This window comes from Petaurus breviceps, unplaced genomic scaffold (genome assembly GCF_028583685.1).
Source record: "Petaurus breviceps papuanus isolate PSGF00001 unplaced genomic scaffold, PetGlider_PUasm1.0 90740, whole genome shotgun sequence".
Lineage (NCBI taxonomy): Eukaryota > Metazoa > Chordata > Mammalia > Diprotodontia > Petauridae > Petaurus > Petaurus breviceps.
In genome coordinates, this window is record NW_027187330.1 from 11,732,140 (window position 1) to 11,753,008 (window position 20,869).

The 20,869-nt window shown below is 35.3% G+C and overlaps 1 protein-coding gene and 1 pseudogene across 1 annotated transcript in view; both read right to left on the reverse strand.

Moving 5' to 3' along the window:
- The window catches only part of NRG3 (neuregulin 3), a 1,209,945-nt gene that overhangs the window by 288,109 nt on the left and 900,967 nt on the right, over positions 1–20,869 (reverse strand). The gene's annotated exons all lie outside the window — the stretch shown is intronic.
- LOC138145465 (small ribosomal subunit protein uS9-like) lies at positions 1,514–1,867 on the reverse strand (annotated as a pseudogene).

Sequence of the window (20,869 nt, forward strand, 5' to 3'; positions counted from 1 at the left end):
TCAAGAGAATGTTGTGTACAGTAACAGCGATATTTTTTGAAGAGTGTGAATAATTTAGCTATTCCCAGGAAGATGAAGTTTGAAATCAACTATGTAGGATCTATGAAGGAAGATACTATCCACCTCTAGAGAAGGACTGACATATGGAAGTATGTATTATATGGTTTCATATGCAAATATGTACACACATACACACACGTGTGTGTATATTACATATACATATATGTGTATATATGTATATATATATATGGAGAGGGACAGAGAGAGAGAGAGTCTTCAGTAGGGCACTAGGGTAGGGTTGGGAGGGAGAGAGGGAGACAGATTGGAACTCAAAATGTTACAAAAATAAATAAAATTATTTTAAAAGAGTTAAAGTGGCCTGTATTTGGAACTTGTTTCAAACTTTTAAGTGCTGTATGAACCTGGACAAGTCACTTAATTTCTCTCATTCTAATAGTCCTCATTTCTAAAATAGAGATATTACTAATAACTGCCTCATAGGCATGCTATGAGGATTATATGAGATAATTTGTGTAAATCACTTTGAAAACTTTAAAGTAATTGATAAATTCTGCTATTATTTTGAGTACTAGTACTGAACATAGTACTTGCCCAATAAATGTTTGATGAATTGACTGCTCTCCTTTGAGTGTATTCATTCCGTATTTCATCATGCTTATTGCTATGTATGTTACGTGCCACCAATACCACCATTCAGACAGTGAATTAGCATTTTTTAGCACTTATTAGGCACCAGTCACAGTGATAAGCACTGGAGATATGTGTGTTTGTGTGTGTGTTAAAGAACAAGTAAACAAACAAAAAAATATTCCCTACTCTAAATGAGCTCACAGACTAATAGAAGAGACAACATGCAAAGAACTATGTTAAATAAACAAACAAAAAACCAAGATATATACATGATAAATTAGAGATGGAGAGACATAGTCTCAAAAGGAAGACTTTAAGAGTAAGAAGAACTGGAAATATTACTGAATTCTTTCCCAGGATTGAAGGATATGAGACTTTAGCTGATACTCAAAGGAATCAGGAATGACAAGAGGCAAAGATGAGAAAGGAGACACAGGCTGTCCACTTGAGGATGGCCCGTGAAATATTCAGAGATGGAAAAGAATATGAACCCTCTGAGAGGAATAACTATTTCCTTATTGTTTTCATGTTTCTAAAGCCTAGCACAGTGCCTTGTATGTCACCTGCACTTAATAAATTTTTGTTTAATCAAAAATACACATCTTAATGAATGACAACCCTAACTCAGAACTATATGTTTCCATTTGAATACGTAGATCTTAATTGAAATTGACTGTTTTTCTATTCTTAATGTACCCTCTAAAGCTAGCCCAGCTTTGAGTCTGAATTTTTTTTTAAACTTGAAAATGTCATATGCCAAATTTATTGCAAAAAGACCCACAATCCTAGCAGTTGCCTTATTGATAAGATTTCTGGTAGTGAGCCAAGGATTTGCAGTGCCTAGGGTCAGCCACCAGTAGAGTTAGGTCATATTGGATAAGGATGTCTTTTATATCCTTCTTGGAGACCTGGTCCACATACTGCTGGTAATAGGCCACCAGGACTTTGGAGATGGACTGATGGATAGCATAAATCTGGGCCACATGGCCTCCTCCTTTCACATGGACCGGGATATCAACACCAACAAAATGTTGCTTGCCTAGTAGGAGGACAGGCTCGAGCAGCTTGTACTGTACGGTGCAAGGTTCAATCATCTCCAGTGGTCACCCATTCACCTTGATCAGCCCATTGCCTCTCTTGCAATGAGCCACAGCAATGGCTGTTTTCTTTCCCCACCAAAGACCTGGATGGACTGGAGTGGCCCCTTGGACCACATGCTGCTGGCGGGTTGCACAGGTCCAGAACCAGGCTGGAGGCACAGGAAGTTACGAAGGAGGTGGTGGAGGCAGTGGCAGAAGCTGGAGACTGCAAGTCTGAATATTTTAAGTATTTTTTTTTCTTTTTAAGTTTTTTATTGTGAAATTAACAATCATCAAAAAACATATACTGAGCCAATTTATTAGCCTTGCTAGTCATGTTCCCAGGTTAAACCATGTATATTTTGATAACACGTATTCGAAAGCTGAAGATTTTGTTAATGAAATGAATTTCTATCTTTCTTCTGAGCTTTATGTATATATGTCAATATGTAGTGACTGCATGAAGCATCTTAGCTTTGAATTTGCACTTGAGAAACAAAAAAGCTAGCTTCTACAAAACACAGTCATATATCTAAGAAGCATAGAAAAGATGGTATCAAAATAGGAAAGGGTTCAGAATTAGAGTGAAATAGATGTCATGAGTCCATAGGAGAATGAGTTCTATAGGGCTTGTGGTAAACTCAAAAGAAAACAAGAAAGAAAGTCTCAGTGGTTCCTTTCACCCTAGATAGAACCAAGAGAAAGGTAAAAATGGAAAGTGGAAGGGCCAAAAATCACCTGACCACTACTTCAAAGAATTATTTAAAATTCACCCACTGGCAACTCTTTCTTCTTTACATTTTCTCCCACTTCAGTATCTTTCTGCTCTAATGCCTCAGATAGATGAAACATCAGAAAACTTCTGCATAAATTTAGTAGTCCAGGAGGTTTGCTCTATAATTTTCAACTATATCTACCATCTCTGTTGGTTACCTTATCTCTGTGGAGCTGCTTTCCTGTTTTTGGGAATCCAAGATAAGAAAAGTAAGGCTTAGGTGTGCTTTCTACCCAAAGGAAAGAACAAGACACAGCTCAGCTATGAGCGAAGAGGTAATCCAAATCATGTTGCCTGAGGCAATATAGACTAAGTAATTTGTCCAGAGATATTAAATGTTAGAAGTTGATCAGAACCAATAGTTTTGTGATATGAAGCCTAAAGTTCTTACCATTATGTCAAGCTGCCTCCACCAATTTATTAATCCTACAAAGAAAATCATCCATTCCTGTATTCATCCATATGACAGAAATTTACAAATTCATTAATCCCTCTCCTAAAACTCTATTCTGAAAGAAACTGAGAATCATAGAGTAAGGAGGAGGTCTTATACAGAACATCTAATGCAGCCTTCTACATTTATTGGAATCCCCTCTATGATTGCACTGAAGAGTAACCAACCAGCTTAGATTGGAATGTACTAATTGATAGAAAACCCTATTTTTATATTGAGCTCAAATCTGCCAGGTTTTATTCTGATTCTTCTCTCTGGAACTGCATGGCTTAGATGTATATTAGCTCTTTTCCATGAAAATCCTTTAACATATTCAAAGGAAACAGTTAACCAAATCTCCAAATTATGTTTTTTTTTAAATTAGGACAGCTATTAATAGTTCTTTTTATTCAGTGTTCTTTTTGTACCCAACCGTAAGATTTTATATTTGTCCTTATTAAATGTAATCAAGTGTTTGAGACTATCATATCAACCTTTTGAGATATGTATTTATATATAAATGCAAATACACACATATATCTACTACATGTGTTTTGATAGATACACACAAACATATATGCAGATCTTGTCATCAGATATAAAAACAATATTTCCTATATTTTTTCTATCCCAATAATCACAAATATATATATATATATATATATATATATATATATATATATATATATACATATCTTTTATATATTCATCCAAGTCACTGATAGTGGCATGCTAAGAGAGATTTCCTAATGGGTTAATATCAAGCCACTAGCAACTTATTTTGTCTAATTTTTACACTAGATTTCAATATGCTTAATATACAATTGCCTAATCTAGATATCTAGAGCTTATCTACAAAGAAAATATCCTTTTCCTTTTATAAATATGGTGTTAAACATAGTAAACATTTTTCATTCATTTTTTCAATTAGGATCTGTAATTTCATAAACATTCAGCTTCCACTATGCAGATATACTACAGCACATAAGGACTTAGTAGATAATTCATAGGTTTGTCCCCTAAAGTCTAAGAAATCCATGCAGGACATTGCAGTGGTGTCAATAGAGACATTTGAATGTATGCCTTTCTAATTCTAAAACTAGTGGTCTCTTCATGATGCCAAGCTACCACTAACATTTATTAACCCCACAAAAATTAAATTCAGATATATATTCATTTGTTGGAAAATATGTAGATATATTCATTAATCCATCTGCTAAATTCTGTCTGTGATACCTTGATATGGATGAGATGACACTAGATTGTTTAAGGCCAAGACAGCAAAGTATGTTTTGGCAGCTCCTTCCTACCATTATGGAAAAGCTTTGATTTTAGAAATAAAATCATACTGAATATTTATCTTGCAAAGACTCTCCTAGTGAAGTTTGTCATTAGAATTTTGGCTGACAGATGATGGATTTCGGACCGTGGTAATTCACAAAGACATTCTGCTCTGACATATGATGTTTACAACCTACAGTAGTCAAGAAAGTATATAATTAATATATAATTATAATTAAAATATAATTTAAAATCTGGGAAGCTTCTAATTATTTAATAGCTACTTTATTTGTGTTCTGTAAGGTTAGGATGGTACATGTAATTTCACAATGGTTCTTAATCATTGCTTCTTTACTTTTGAAGTTCTCATAAACTATAGAATTTAATATTAATTATTTGTTCAGAATTTAAAATTTTATGTATCAAGCTCAGTGCTCTGCAATTTCTGAAACTTAAACCTTGCCCCATCCCTGTTATGATGGACAACACTTGAGAGTATGTCTTTGGAATTTTACCCATATTAAACAATTCCTTAAATGTAACAGACAGAAACTGAATCACATTTGTTAGTTCTTTCAGTACCCAAGATGTGACTTACATGAGCTTTGAGGCTTGAATTCACTTTTTGAAGTTAGGTACCTTCCCCCTCACCCCCCTGAAAAAAATACCCTGTGCTTCACATTCCTTTTATCCATGTTTCACTTTATATATATATATATATATATATATATATATATATATATATATATATGAATTAAAAAAAAACTTTGATATAGAAAATGGGACACAAAAGTAGACACAGCTCAGTTACCAATTCCAAAGCTATTCCTAATGCTTTCACTTCTGGCAATATTTTTTCTATCTTAAAAGTAATTAGATTTAATTTGGATATAGTTTGTGTTGATTTATCTGTGTTCATGTTTAAATCTTTGTCTCATTCTCTCTTACTTAATGGCTACTTTATTTTTACTTTGTACTAGTGTCTCGCACTGTTCTCTCTCTCTCTCTCTCTCTCTCTCTCTCTCTCTCTCTCTCTCTCTACCTCCCTTCTTTCTGAAATAAATGAATACATATGAGTATTTACTTTCTTTGCAATTACAAACTTTAAAATAGAGCTAAAAAAATGTTCCAATTGCTTCCACTTCAACAAACCAGCTCTTCTTTCAGAACCAGAAGGCAATAAATAAATAAGAAAGCAAATAAACAAATAAACAAACAGAATGAAGAGTAATGAAACTTTCAATGTTTCATTCCTTTGGAATCTTCTTCTTCAGATGGCTATTTTTATTAGTATTTGGCAAGTAAGTAATTCTTGAATTGAATCATATCTCTATGGATGTATAGTGGGTAGAGTGCTGGAACAGGAATCAGGAAGACCTGCATTCAAATCTGGCCTCAGAGAATTAGTAGCTGTAAGTCTCTTAAAGCTCTATTTGCCTCATTTTCCTCCAAGGAAAAATAAGATTTTTAATAGCACTTACCTTCCCAGGTGGCTGTGAGAATCAATGAGATATTTGCAAAGGATGTAAATGGTAGATACTTAATTAGCAATTCCTTCCTCTTAATTTTATCATTCCTCATTTTATGATGTATTCGTTCTGCAATTTTTTCATCTTATGGAAGAGGAAGTAACCTATCTAAGTCCAGTGACTTTGTTAAGATAATAGAAGATAATAGTTATTGGAGCAGAATTAGGATTTGAACCCAGATCTTCTGTCTTGCTATGTTGTGAGCATATCTGTGTTTTAAATTCCCTGAAGTGATAATAATAAAGTTTGCATGACCTTTGTCACACAGGCAGTGCCAGGAAAATATTTCATTAACTTTAAAGTATGATGGAAATGGAAGCTGCTAATACCCACTTTCTCTCAGTTGTAAAATGGGGAAAGAACTAGTGGACCTTTAAGGTCTTCTGTCTTTAATTTGGAGGATCCTATATTTCTCTATGCCTGTATATTGAGCACACCCTGCACACACATGTGCCCATCCTAACTCTTTAATTTTGCTCATCGGGAAAAAAAAGGAAAAAAAAAAAAAGAAAATATTGAGGCAGCTAGGTTATAAAGTGGATAGAGTGCTGGACCTGGAGTCAGGAAGACCTTAGTTCAAATTCAGTTTCAAGAGTCTTTTCTCAATTCTGATTCTCTTTGAACTCTCTGCAGCCTGACACTGTTGATCTCTCCTCTTTGATTTCAGGGCACTATTCTTTCCAGGTTTTACACTTTCTGGATTCCATTCTCTACTGGTTCACTTATCTGACTGCTCCTTTTCTGTCTCCCTTACTGGATCCTCTTCCAAATCTCACCGTCTAATTCTAGGTGCCCCACAGGGTTCTGTCCTGGGTTCTTTTTCCTTTACCCATTATATTATTCCACTTAGTGATTTCCTCAGCCAGTGGATTTAATTATCATCTTAAAACTGATGATTCTAAAATCTACCTATACCTGCCTCAACCATTTTGATGATTGCCACTCTCATATTTTCAATGACCTTTCAAACATCTTGAACTTGATGTTTAGTAGACATCTCAAACTAAACATTTCCAAAACTGAATTAATTCGCTGTCTCTCTAAACCCTCTTTCTTCCTACAATCTTGATTACCTTATAGAGCAACACACCCCTCAAAGAACCTCAGGGACAAAAGATAGGAGCCATCCTGGATTTCTCACCATGTTTCACCCACCCTCCCCCCACCAATCTATTTTCCAATTTATTGCCAAGGCCTGTCATTTTCAGCTTTGCAGTATCTCTCCTATATGCCCGTTTCTTTCCCTTGTCACTGTCCCTACTCAAGCACAGACCTTTCTCACCTGATATCTGGACTACTGAAATGGCTGCTGGTAGATCTGCCTGCCTCAAGTCTCGCCTCACTCTAAACTATCATCCATTAAGTTACTAAAATGATTTTTTAAAGTGCAATCCAGTCATCACCTTCCCATTCTAAAACACTAGTGGCATTTTATTGACTCCTAAATCAAAACAAAATTCACTGGCAATCAAAGCTCTTCATTATCTAGCTCTCTCCTACTTCCCATTCATCTTACACCTAACTCTCCACCATAAACATGATCCAGTGCCATTTACCTCCTGATTTTTAAGTAAATAAGACATTTCATCTCTGTCACATAAGAACTTAATAAATGTCTATTGATTGATTGAACCACTTAACAGCTATGTGACCCTGAGCAAGTCACTTAATTTTTGCCTGTCCCAATTTCTTCATATGTAAAATTGGGAATAATAATAACATGTACATCTTAAGATTATTGTTAGGATAAAGTGAGATAAAATATACAGTGCTTTGCAAAACCTAAAGTGCTTTTTAAATATTATTCTTTGTTATTAATTATTAAGCCATCTTGAACTAATAATTCAATGAATCAGTGTGATAGTAATGGAATATATAAAGATCCCCCTGTATTGGCTTGGTTTTCAAACCTGCAGCCAGAGAGTGAATACTGTCCACTGGTGAAGGACAGTGCTATTGTTGCAGGGCTCTGGGAAACTTTCTGTTGGTTCAGAGCTACTGGGACTGTCCTGCAGATCTGCAGGACAGTCTCAGGGCTTCTTAACCAAAAGCCAGGTTCCAGGACTTCTTCAACAACAGGACTGTCTTTCACCAGTGGACAAATCTGGCAAAACAACATCAAAACAGACAGACAAAGTACCAGCAAAACAGCCATGTCTCCTCAGTCCTTGGCAACTCAGGGGGCAGGTCTCAAAAGTCCAGGGCAATTCAAAGTGGCCCCCAGCAATTCTCTCAGTCTCTCTCTGCCTCCAGGAGGTGCTGCTTCCAAAAAGTTCTTCTGCCTCTCTCTTGTCTCTCCAAATCTATGTCACCAGCTCCTCCCAGTTCAGGACTCTCTTTTCACATCAACAAGTCCATCCCACAGGTGGGATTAACAAGATCTGGGTTTTGACACAATCAGTTTGAAACCAAGCCAATACAGGGGGATCTTTACATATTCCATTACTATCACAATCAGTGAAACTCCTTTATGAGAAGAGTTCCCTCCTTCAGTAAAAATAAGAACTCTTCCCTGGTTTTTCACTCTTTGCTATTTATATTTATTTTCTTCTATTGATACTCCACAGAGGATCAGCACTTGCCAGAGTTATTGTTAAAGCTATTTATACATTGTGAAGGTAAAAATGGAACTCACAGACCACCCTTTTATTAGCCTTTACTTAAACCACATACCTGCTCCATTTCTTTTTCTGATAATAGGTTTCCTCCATGACATCCCTTATACCACTGCTGAAAAAAAGTTCATCACTAAAAATGCATCAGTTTAAACATATACTTATTAAATACTTACTCTGTGCCATCCACTATGCTAAGTGTTAGGGATTCAAAGAAAAAAAGAAAAAAAAACATTCCTGCCCTTCATAGAGATTGAGAGATGAAACATGTACAACATGTACATGCTGTAGCTTACTTGAACCCACTAGGAGTAAAGGTAATGTAATTTTAATTTGAAGACCCCTTTTATATTGTCAATTAAGCAGGTACTTAGCACCTTGTTTAAAGTTAAGCAAAGGTAGCAGGTACTTAGCACTTAGTAATTGATCAAGCCTCTGTTGGGGAAACAGAAGGTATGAACCCCCGTCTTCCTGTTACTGATGTAACAGAAAGAGGTTGGCTGAAACAGGAGGCTAATGCTGTGTGTATATAAGGAAAAGCTCCAGGAAGGGACAGTCAGAATTTCTTGGGACCAGCATCTGGAGGTAGAGCAGCTGCAGAAGAGAAATGAGAATTGAGAATTAAATCAGAATTTCCTGAGAACTTGTGGTGGCAGAGCTTCTTCTGAAGAGGAGCCCAGGAGCCCAGGTCAGGAACCCAGGAGGCCAGGGGGCCAGGAGCACCCCCCCCACCCCAGGCTGAATAAGGTGATTCTAATTTTTTGAATGAGCTTCAGAAGACTGAGGAAGCATGATGGGGATGCTAAGACTTTGTCTGTTTGTGGCTTGGTTGAGCCTTGAATTCCCAGGAACAGAAATTGTGAAAGATTTGAGATAGATTGGACTGTGTGAACTTCAGTATGGATCAGGACTTACATGGAGATCTGGACAAGGAACTGAGAGTTATCTGCCTTTGAATCCAGCTGAGTGTTTGGTGGATTCAGGTAGGAGCTGCCTGCCTCCAGTCAAGATGAAAAGACCTCTCCATGGGTACTGAGTAGTGATAACATTGTAGTTTACTAGTGACCTAGGGGTGGAGGGTCTGTGTATTTTTTTTTTTAAGCAATCGGGGTTAAGTAACCTGCTCAAGGTTACACGGCCAGTTATTTCTGGGTGTGGTGCTGAGTGTCTGAGCCCGGGATTCGATCTCCAGGTCTTCTCAACACTGGAGCCGGTGCTCTTACTCCTAGCTGTGCTACCTGGCCGCCCCGGTCTGTGTATTTTCTAATGATTACTTAGCAATTGATTACTGAATAAGTGACTGATTGAGTTAACTTAGTGTGCCCCATGAGTGGAAGACTTTGACTATTGTACTTTGAGATGATTGTTCTTTGTTCAAAACTCTGTGGCCACTATGGTGAAAACTCTGTGGCCATTTTAATGTTAAGCTGTTGTGAATACTATATTGTGATTTTCTGTGATTTGTTACTGAATAGAGTGATCACTATATTGTGTAATCAGAACCTTAAAAGCTGTACAGTAGCATTATTTTGGAAAGATGCTTGTGCATGGTGTTACACTAGACATCATTCCATTGCCCTTTGACCACAAGTGTTGACCTCTCAGAGAAAATAATTTTGAAAGATTCACAACCTTAGAGTGTGAATGGAAGAAAATTTGGATGGAAAAACAGGTCTTTGCATCAGAAAATAGCATAGAAATATAGAATACCTTAAATTTCATCTATCACACTCTCTTATTCTCTCTCCTTGACCCCTCTATTTATCTATCAGTTGCAGGTGCCCCATGAAGATATCTTGAACAATATATTAGCTCAATAGACTGACCATCCACCTCTATGTCATAATTGCATAATAGACATTTTTCATCCATTTAGTTCTTCCAAGATTGAGTAACAATAATAGGTCACAAAAAAGTGTCTTAAAGTTTTCAAATTCTTATATGTGGGTGTGTGTGTGTGTGTGTGTGTGTGTGTAAAATCTCATTTTTTCTCACAACAAATCTTGTGACTTGGGTATTAAAAGATATATTCTTTTGTGTATATTTATGATTTCTTTTGATTAAGATAATTCTTCCTGAAGAAACCAACTCTAGCAATTCAGCAATTATTCTGAAACGTTCTTATAGTCACCTGGAGCATTAAGAAATTAAGTTACTTAGTAGGTTCACACAACATGTGTGAGCTTAGGATTTGAACTGTTTTCCCCCAGTGAATCCTATATACACTGTCACTCTACCTCTTTTTTTTGTTTATAGATAAGAAAACTGAAACTGCCCATGATCATAGTGTAAGAGGAAGTATTTGTTCCTATCTATTCCTGTCCCCCATATTATTCAACTATGCCATATTGGAAGGTTTTTTGAATGAGTATATATCTTATTACAATGCTGTAATAGTCTAGGACTTGATAAAATCAGCACAATATAATATTTAAATGGAAACATTTGGGAAACTTCATAATTTATGGGCAACCTCATTTCTATTGTTTAGACTATGCTTTAATATGATGTTTATAAAACCACTACAAGTATAATCTCCCTGCTTTATGGTAATTAAAGTATGTAATCCAAAGATTATTAAAGAAATATTATTGAAGATATTTCTTGTATTTGTCCAGTAATATTGTAAATCTTACTGTGTTTATTAGAAACATCTTGTTAATATAAAATCTTTAAGGCTATATTTTCTTCTATGGTATCATTTTGGGGGGGGGAGGTAATCAGAAAACAGTAAACAGAACTGAATTTTCTAATCTATACCAACTGTGTGACTGTAAATATGTGTTCTGATATAGCAAATAATTTGTGAAGAAGTATCCATTCCCTTATCATTCTTAGAAAAGTGTAGGCCTCCAAAGTGTACCCATTGTCTTCTTTAAGACTTGTGTATTTACTCATATGGTTATGAAATCCAATGGCAGACTGAATGTTCCTATTTCTCAATAGGAATATTGGATGTGGTCTTTCATTTCTGTGGATAAAAGAAGGAATCATCTCATGGCCAACCTTCTTCTGATATCTTCTTGTATTTTGTTAGATTATACCTCTGATGAGCCAGAGCCTGCCAATATTTCATAGTCAATGTCTTTTGCCAATAATAGGACCTGGAAGAGGTATGTTATATTGTCATAGCTTTCAAAAGTCATGGTCACAACTACTTGCTCTATATCCCAAAGACATCCAAAAAAAGGAAAAGGACTTGGTTGTATGAACATATTTATGTTTATGCTCTTTTTGTGGTGGCTAAGAATTTGATATCAAAAGGATATCCATCAATTAGGACATGATTAAACAGGCTATGTTAATGATTGTAACAGAATACTACCATGCTATAAGAAATGACAAGTAGGATGATTTCAGGAAAACAAAAACCTGGAAAGACTTACATGAACTGATGCATATAGAAGTGAACAGAAGCAGGAGCACATTGTACCCAGTAACAGAAATACTGTTTAATGAAGAACTTTGAATGACTTAGCTATTCTCAGCAATACAATGATGCAAGAAAATCCCAAAAGACTAGTGATGAAACATACTACCTGCCTCCAGAGAAAGAACTGATGTTGTTTGAGGATACACTGAAGCATTTGTTTTATTTTCATTTTTTTCTTTTATTCAAGTATTCTTTTACAAGATGACTAATATGGAAATGTTTCGCATAATTGCACATGTATAACCTATATCTAATTGCTTGCCATCTAAGGGAGGAGAGAGGGGAGGGAAAGAAGGAGGGAGAGGTAGAATTAGGAACTTCAAACTTTAAATAAAAATATATAATTTTTGCCTTTTTGAGGGCAATTGGGGTTAAGTAATTTGCCCAAGGTTACAAGGCTAGATTTTTGTCTGGCTGTTAAGTGTCTGAGGCTGGAACGGAGCTTGGGTCCTCCTGTCTCTGGGGCCCCATGCTTTATTCACTGCACCATCTAGCCACCCTTAAATAAAAATATTTTTAAATGGGGTAAAAAAGCTGTGGTCACCGGGCATCAGAGCAGAAATGTGGTGGAGGATCTATTTCTTATCTCTTTTTATTCTTCCCACTTCTCATTGGATTAACCTGAAGTCTTCCCCTACCAACTTCATTTCTCTTGAAACTGATAATGGCTTATAGTTACTTTCTTTATACCTATTATATTCCTTATTCTGATTATGTTCTTCTCAAGATGCATTATCCTGTTGTCTGACTGAATAAAGGATTTGGAAGCTGTGATGACTTTGTTTTCATTTCAAGAAAATCTTAATTTCTGATTAAATGTCCTGCTGACTCTCTCTCTTCTAGGTATCATGTGAGGCCATGACTACTGCTGAAAATAACAGATGCTTGAGAAACTAGAGATTCAGAGAGATTATTGGAGCATGGAGGTCAAACTCAAATAAGGCAATAAAAGCTAAATTAGTGTTTTAACCTTCAGCTATCCCCTCTTCCACCTCAAACAGTAATTCATGTCATTTAGTTCTGACCCAAGTCATATAAACCAACTGAAGTGAAATAATTCAAGCATATTTGAAGGGGACCAAGTTAGTTTCCTTGATGCTGTTAAAGTAGACAAATAGTAATATCTAATGTGTTTTGGAACATGTATTCTGCATGAATGATAGAGGTACCTCCCTATCACTGTTGTCACATGTCTAATAATAAAATAGAGCAAAGTATTAAATTATACTCAGCCGGTGCTAAAAGCAACACATAAGACAAGGATGGCGACTAGTAACAACAAAAGGGATGCACCACTGGCTTGTAGTGAATGACAGGCATGCATTAGACAGATGGACCTTAACTGACATTTTTGTGGGATGATTTACAGAAACAGAAGATGGGAGATGGAAGGGCCATCAGCAAATATCTAATCCAAGCCCTTCCTGAAGATAATCCCTGTAATAATGTACCCAACAAATGGTAAACCAGTTTATGCTTGCAAACCTCCCAGGAGGAGAAATTACTACATTTTTGGCAATCCATTTTAAAGAAAAGAGTTGAAGAGAAATCTGCTGGCATCACATGAGAAACTGATTTATTCAATAATAAAATACAGTTCATTATGTTAAAGTAATCAAAGAATTAAAGATTCAGAGTTAGAATGGACCTTAGGGGCTATCATGCCCAACTACCTCATTTTTTCCAATGAGGAATTCCAAGGCATGTTGAGGATAAGTGATTGGTCCAACTTCGCAGAGCTAATAAATGTCAGAGGTGAGATATGATTCCAAGTCTTCCTGATTCTGAATACAGTAACTAATCCAGTATACCATGATGCTTCATAAAACCAATGCGTCAATCATAGTGTTAATGCCACACTTCATTCTAGGTGACAATTCCTTTGTTTCAGACATGTCCCTCTTCAAAATAAGTCAGATATTTAAAAATCAAAGTTATAGTGAAAATTAGGACAAATATAAAGTATTATGTGAAAACAAGAGTCCCAGTGTTTTAGGATCAAGTTCACATAGAGTTGTTGATTTATAGGAAGAAAGAAATAACTAAAGTAATTTTAAAACCACTCTGGACTAGGCTAGACATAATATTGAATAGATTAAATTATTTTTTCTTGATAAATCTTAGAGACTCAAGGAACAATGTTTATATGATGATGTAATTGGCATTAAAATCACCTAATGTTTCCAGTGAAAACCAAAACTATTCTATGCAGATTTTAAGAAAAATATGCAATGGAACACATATTATTACTTTACTTGTTTTTTCCAGTGTGGAAATTTAGGTGATCATAAAGATATATGATAAAAAAAAGGGTAAGTTGTTCACATGATGCTCTATTGGTATCCATGCAGTTTGAAGAGAACTATAGGATGACTTCCTGCCATATTTTATGGACCCATTGTAGAGAGTTGCACTAGACAAGAGGGCACAGATGAAGCATACAATTTGTGTTGTAGGAGAGAAGTATCCATTTTGATACAATTTTTAAAAAATGATTCATTTTTATAGCAAAGTGTAACAGAATCTTTCCTTTATAAAGGGCAGTCTTCTAAACATTGCAGGAGACTTTGGTATCCCACAGCATGTATCAGTGTAATAAAATCTGTGATAGGCACTATAACACAGAAAAATCCCTTTGGATGGAACTAGGGATGGATTGAGTGGCCAATGTGTCCAGTGATTATTTCAGAGAAGCTCATCAGCAAAAGGCTATGAATGACAGGATGCATTTTTTTATTTTAAAGCAATCGGGGTTAAGTAACTTGCTCAAGGTTACACGCCCAGTTATTTCTGGGTGTGGTGCTAAGTATCTGAGCCTGGATTTGATCCCCAGGTCATCCTGACACTGGAGCCGGTGCTCTTACTCACTGAGCCACCTGGCCACCCCTAAGCAATTGGGGTTAAGTAACTTGCTCAAGGTTACATGGCCAGGTGTTTCTGGGTGGTTGCTAAGTGTCTGAGTCCAGATTTGATTCCCAGGTCATCCTGACACTGGAGCCAATGCTCTTATTCGCTGTGCTACCTGGCTGCCCCAACAGGATGCATTTTAACCTTCATAGCAACCCATTACTGAGTTGTAAGAGTATAGTTGACGTCTTCCCACATTGATGAGATCACACGCTTTTGTGGTTTGGGGTTAAGCACAGCAGAAATTCTCCTGACTTTCTCAATTTGTTATAATTAGTCATGTCCAGACAGGACTATCATTACTGTATCCCAAGGCTCCCCAAAAGACAACTAAATGCAGAAATGTAAGACTTCCCAAAACAGCAATCTCAGTGAATCTTTGCGTGGCAAAGTGGACTCATTAACATTCAAGGCTCTTCCTTTTAGAAAGGCAAAAGTGAAGACTTGGAGGATTTAAGATAAGGAAATTGTAGCCCTGGCATCAGTCATGCTCCAAAGAAACCCAATGAAAGGAAGTAGGCATATATCTCAGACACAAAACAGCTCTGAGCTACATAATTGCCCAAGTGTTTTAGATCATAGTGGTTTCTGCTGAGCTGTTACTAATAGAATCCTAGCACATGGAGGGTTTCATTTTACATACATTATCTCATCTGATTTTCACAATAACCTTATTTTGCAATTATTATTATTCCCCAGGTTTTCTTTAAAATAGGTAGAAACTGAGACTAGAACAAGAGTTTCAGAAATATCTACAAGATCAGAAGTGAAATAATGATAAAAATAAATCATGTTTATATAATAGGCAAGTTAAAATGGTGTAGTGGAGAAAGAACTCTCCATGAACTCAGAAAATCTCAGTTCAAAATCTGCTTCTGCTACATACTTAGCAATGTCCTTGGCATATCACAATTTTTTGATAAATGCTCATTCACTCATCCATCAATCCATCCATTAATTTATCCATCTATCTATCTAATGATCCTCCCATCCATATTCATATACCTAACCATTCATTCATTCATTCATTCATCTTAAATATTCAGAGCCACAGGGAAGTCACTTAACCTCTCAGTGGCCCCAGTCAAATTTCTTACTATGAACTTAAGTGAAGTTACAGTGGTGGACAAAATGTCTACACTAGGAATTCCAAACATTAATGAAATGATAGAGAGAGTCATGGTACAGGTAGATAAGAGAGCTGGTTCCCAAAGCAAGGAAAACTTGTGTTCAGGTCCTGCCTCTGATACATCTTGTATGACCCTGGATGAGTTATTTATCCTTTCAGTGCTCCAGGCAACTCTCTGACTAAAAGTTACAGAAAAGGTGCCTACATGTATTGTTAGAGGAAGTTTCCTGATCTTGGAGTTTCTTATAACAGTGAAATTATGGGCCTACTCTCTACCGATCAGTGAAATCATGGCTCTGGACAAAATGATGACAATACATAAATGCTTAAATTCATAATATATATTTTAAATTTCTTATACAGACCTTGTAAAGTGAGTAATACATGTAAGTGTTGCCATTTTACAGATGAAGAAACTAAGCCTCAAAGAGGCTAAATGACTTGGTTAGGATCTCACATCATGTAAATAATAGAAAATGAGCTTCAACACAAGGCTTGTTACTTTAAAAACATGTTGCATTGCCCCAAATCAGTGGTTCTTAACCTTTTTTTGATGTCATGATCTGCTTTGAGATACTGGAGAAACGTACTGACCACATATCAGAATAAAAACCTTAGGATTGCAAAGAAAAACAAGCATATTGAAATAGTTATCTATATGTGCACATTTATGCATACACATATGTATATATAAGCATATACACATATCTGTGGATATACCCATCTCTATATATTTTCCAAATATTGTTCTAACCACAATCTTAAGTAGTAAAGCAGATTATGTTCATTGTGAGTTATGGAAATGTAATGAAAAGTATATCAAATTCGCAAGTGTGGAAAAGATAAAAATGATCTCCTTTCTGTTAGCTTTGATATAGCTCACAGTTTTCATAGACATCTAAGGAGAAGGCCAACTCTAAAATACTGGTAGTTATTTGGTTCTGAATCTCATATGCCACTCATTTTTCATCACCAGCAGCAATTGACAGGAAGCAAGAAGTCTTGACAGAAGATTAAGAACTGCTGGTTTTATTTTTTATTTTGGAAGCAGGGAGAAAAGAAGTGTTTTCACTTGCCAAAAAAAGGTACAAAAGTGAACAACCCCCAAAGAAAAGTATAAGAAATAGAAAACAAAATATCATCTTTGCAAACTATTTTCAAGTATCTGCTCTACTTGTGTTTGACCAAGTCAGAGAAACTTGTTTTACATTTCTTTCTAGGGTGATATCAGCTAGCCATCTAATAAATTCTAGCTAAGCACTCTATGACGTAGGTAAAATGAATAGTTTTTGCCAAAAAAAAATCAGTAAAAGAATGGAAGCATAGGAAATATCAAAGGACTTGGGGATTCTTCAGCAAGCAATCTCTCAGAGGATAATTGGCTATGACAAATATTTGGATGAGGACATTGTCAATATCCTGACAATTTCTTTCTTTTTTTTTGCTTTTTTTTTGGAGGGGGGAAGGTAGGGCAATTGGGGTTAAGGTACTTGTCCAAGGCTACATGGCAAGTTTTTTGTGTTAAGTGTCTGAAGCCGCATTTGAACTGAGGTCCTCCTGACTCCAGGGCCAGTACTCTGTTCACTGGGCCACCTAGCCATCACAATCCTGACAATTTCTAATCACTTACACCTAGGTAAGTCAACATCTTCTATAATGATTGTTAGGCTATAATTTGGGTGTTTGAAATACAATCCCATCCTCACATTTTTTTTTATTCTCTGGAGATGTTCTAATCCTTTATTGGAATGTCTTCTTGAGTGAATCCCTCAATCAATCCAGGGTCAGTCATGTCTAATTCTTGTGTTCTGATACTTTTTTTTTCTTATTTCCAGGAATAGTCATTACTTAATAAATAAAATCTGGTTCATGCCATCAAGTTAAGGGACTCTTCAAAGCACCTGCCCAACAATTTTATGCTGATACCAGAACAAAATTACCCGAAATAACTATGCAAAAGCATAGTAGGTGCTCAATAAACATTTGTAAAAGAATGAATGGATAAGAGCTGCATTTTTCACATAGATGAAGAAAAGACTCACAGAATGAAAGAATCTGCTAAATGTGAAGGACTTAGATGATATCCTTTTTAGTCTGCAATGAATAGGAATATTCCCTTTTTAATATCACTGACTAATGCTAATATAGGTTCTGCCAGATGGAATCTGGTGAAAGAGAACCCACTACCTCTAGAAGTAGTTTGACTTTTGGCTAGCCTTAATTATTAGGAAGCTTTTCTTTATAACCAGATGAAATCAGCCTCTCTATATGGGTATAAATTATACCCACTGATAAGTGGATGCTATCCCTCCCATATGATGTACCTTTAAAAACCTGAAAATAGTAACCAGTCTTTCCTGTCCTCTTTCATATCAGTAGGTCACTATCTTTGGATGTTAGTAATTTCTCAGTGTTCTTCCTTAGATGTAGCATTAAAAATGAGCACAGTTGCATCATATAAGATCCTACTATGCATGACTGTAATGGGACTATTATATCTCTTTTTCTGGACACACTTCCTCTACACCGTTACTAAAGTCTCTATTTGTAGTAGACCTTTTTTTTAAATTTTGTCGTTGTAATATTTCACTTCTGACTCAGATTGAGTTTGCATTCTAGTAAAACCTGCAATTATTTTCATTATGAATGTTTTGTTGCCTGGTTGAACCTCCCCTGTCCTATATTTCTGCAGTGGATTTTTAAAAACATGTGTTGGATTTTAGATTTATCCTGAATGAATGTAACTTTACTACATTCGGCCTATTGTTCTAGCGTGAGATTTTTTGTTTTGTTTTTTGGGGGATTTTTTCTGAGCTTTATGTCACAAGAAAATTGTAAAAGTATTCCATATCTTATTTCCATTCATACCAATGATAAAAAAGATGAAGAGTTTTAAGACCAAGGACTAATCCCTGAAGCATACTGAAAAAAATATTTCATGTAAACCTACTAGTGGCCTGTTTTTTCCTAGTTATTTGACCATATACGAATTCACCTATATATATATACCAATGTAAGTATTGATCACTGCCATAGACCTGTGATGTCAAACTCTAATAGAAATATGTGTTTATTTATGTACATGCATGTGTATATATAAACACATGCTACATGTATACATATATACATATAGTGTGTGCATATATACACAGTACACATATATATATGCTATACATATTCATATACACAATGAATATATGTATGTATATATACATGTAGATATATGCAACATGATACACACATATGCATGAAAACTCATATACATATATGCATATGTGTATATATATATATACTGCAGGATGTATATTGATTTAGTCAAATATTAACTTTATCTTATCTTTTATTAAATATTCTCAATTACATTTTAATCTGGTTAAAGTCCCACTCAGAAATTCATTGGTAGGCAGCATTTTGACATCTCTGTCTGAGATTATATCTCTCCATGTGATATGCAAGGCAAATATGAGAAGCCAAAATTTTGATCGCCATAACATTTAATCATCTATACTCTGCCATTTGAAAAATCAATTTCTTGATTTAACACATAGAGATTTTATTTCTTACTAGTAGGGGAAGTATTTCTTACTGAATAGAGTTCTTAGAGTTAAATTGTCTTGGGTTCTTATCCCACTGTGAATGCTTACTAGCTACATGGTCATAGACAAAGCATTTTGTGTCTTTGAGTCCTAATTTCCTTTTCTGTATAAGGACATTAAAACTTGTAATTCCTACCTCCTAAACTCTTATCGTGTTCAAAGGACATCAGACATAAAAAAGTACTTTGTAAACCTTAAAGTGCTCTGTTAACACCACCTATTATTTCTCCTCTACTTGCTATTCTAGAAACCCATCTTGAGGAGGCTAAGGAAGAAGAATTTCTACTGCCCAAAGATGATTTAATAATTGGTCATTTTACTTACTCCTTTAAAATTTTGATATGGCATGAAAATGAGGCAAGACATTGTCGCTTTCATATCCACAACTCAAGATTATTATTATAACTCAAGTCAGAAGTATATAAGCATGAGACTTATATTTATAATGTTGGGTTAAAAAGTGGTCTGGGCTTATGGTTTCTCTCACACACATATGTTTATGCACATACACACATACAATGTATATAACATGCCTAAACATATACTACACTTATGTTTATGTGTGTATGTATGCATGTGTATGTATGTGTGTGACCATAGTATGATATTGAGAGGAAGGATATAATAATGACTAAATATCTGGCCTTGGAATCAAGAAGACCAGTTTTCAAACCTTACTATGTTATCCTGATAAATCATTTGAAATCTCATTGTCTCACAGCAAATCTTTAATACATTATGGATAGTTGCCATTCTATATCTGTGCAAGAAGTTTCCGCACTAGAATTTTCCCCCAAAAAGAAAACTATACATTTGGACCAATTAATAATCCTGACACTTTTAATTAGCTCCTTAAAAAATGTTATTTTAGATGACAATCTTCCAGGCAACAATTGGTACCATAGTAATCACGCTATAAGTAGAATATTTGTTTCTCAGGAGGCAACATTCTACTATGAAACTTAAAGAGAAACAAACATGAAGAAGAAAAAAGAACATTTATGTTCACCCAAGTCTACAATGGAATTGATCTTAAAACTTTTAAAATTTATCAATAAAGCTGAGGTCATTGAAACATAGATTTATAAGTGGAAAGAACCTTAGATATGATCTAGTCTATACCACACTTAATGAATGAGAAAACTAGTCCCAGAGATGTTAAATTAATAATCTAAGGTCACAGAAGAGATAAATAGCATTGGGAAAATTTGCAATCATGTTCTGGAAATCCAAATTCAGCCCTTTGTTAGGAGAAATATTTTCTTGAGGGATTCTTAACCTGGGGTCTATGAACATTTTTTTTTAACATTTTAAAACTTTTTAAAAAACATTTTTAAACTTATTTTTGCCATACAGATATATCTCTAAGAGTTGTTTAATATATATTATATCAACATATTAATGTTAATTCATTAGTATTAAATTTATTATTTAACATATT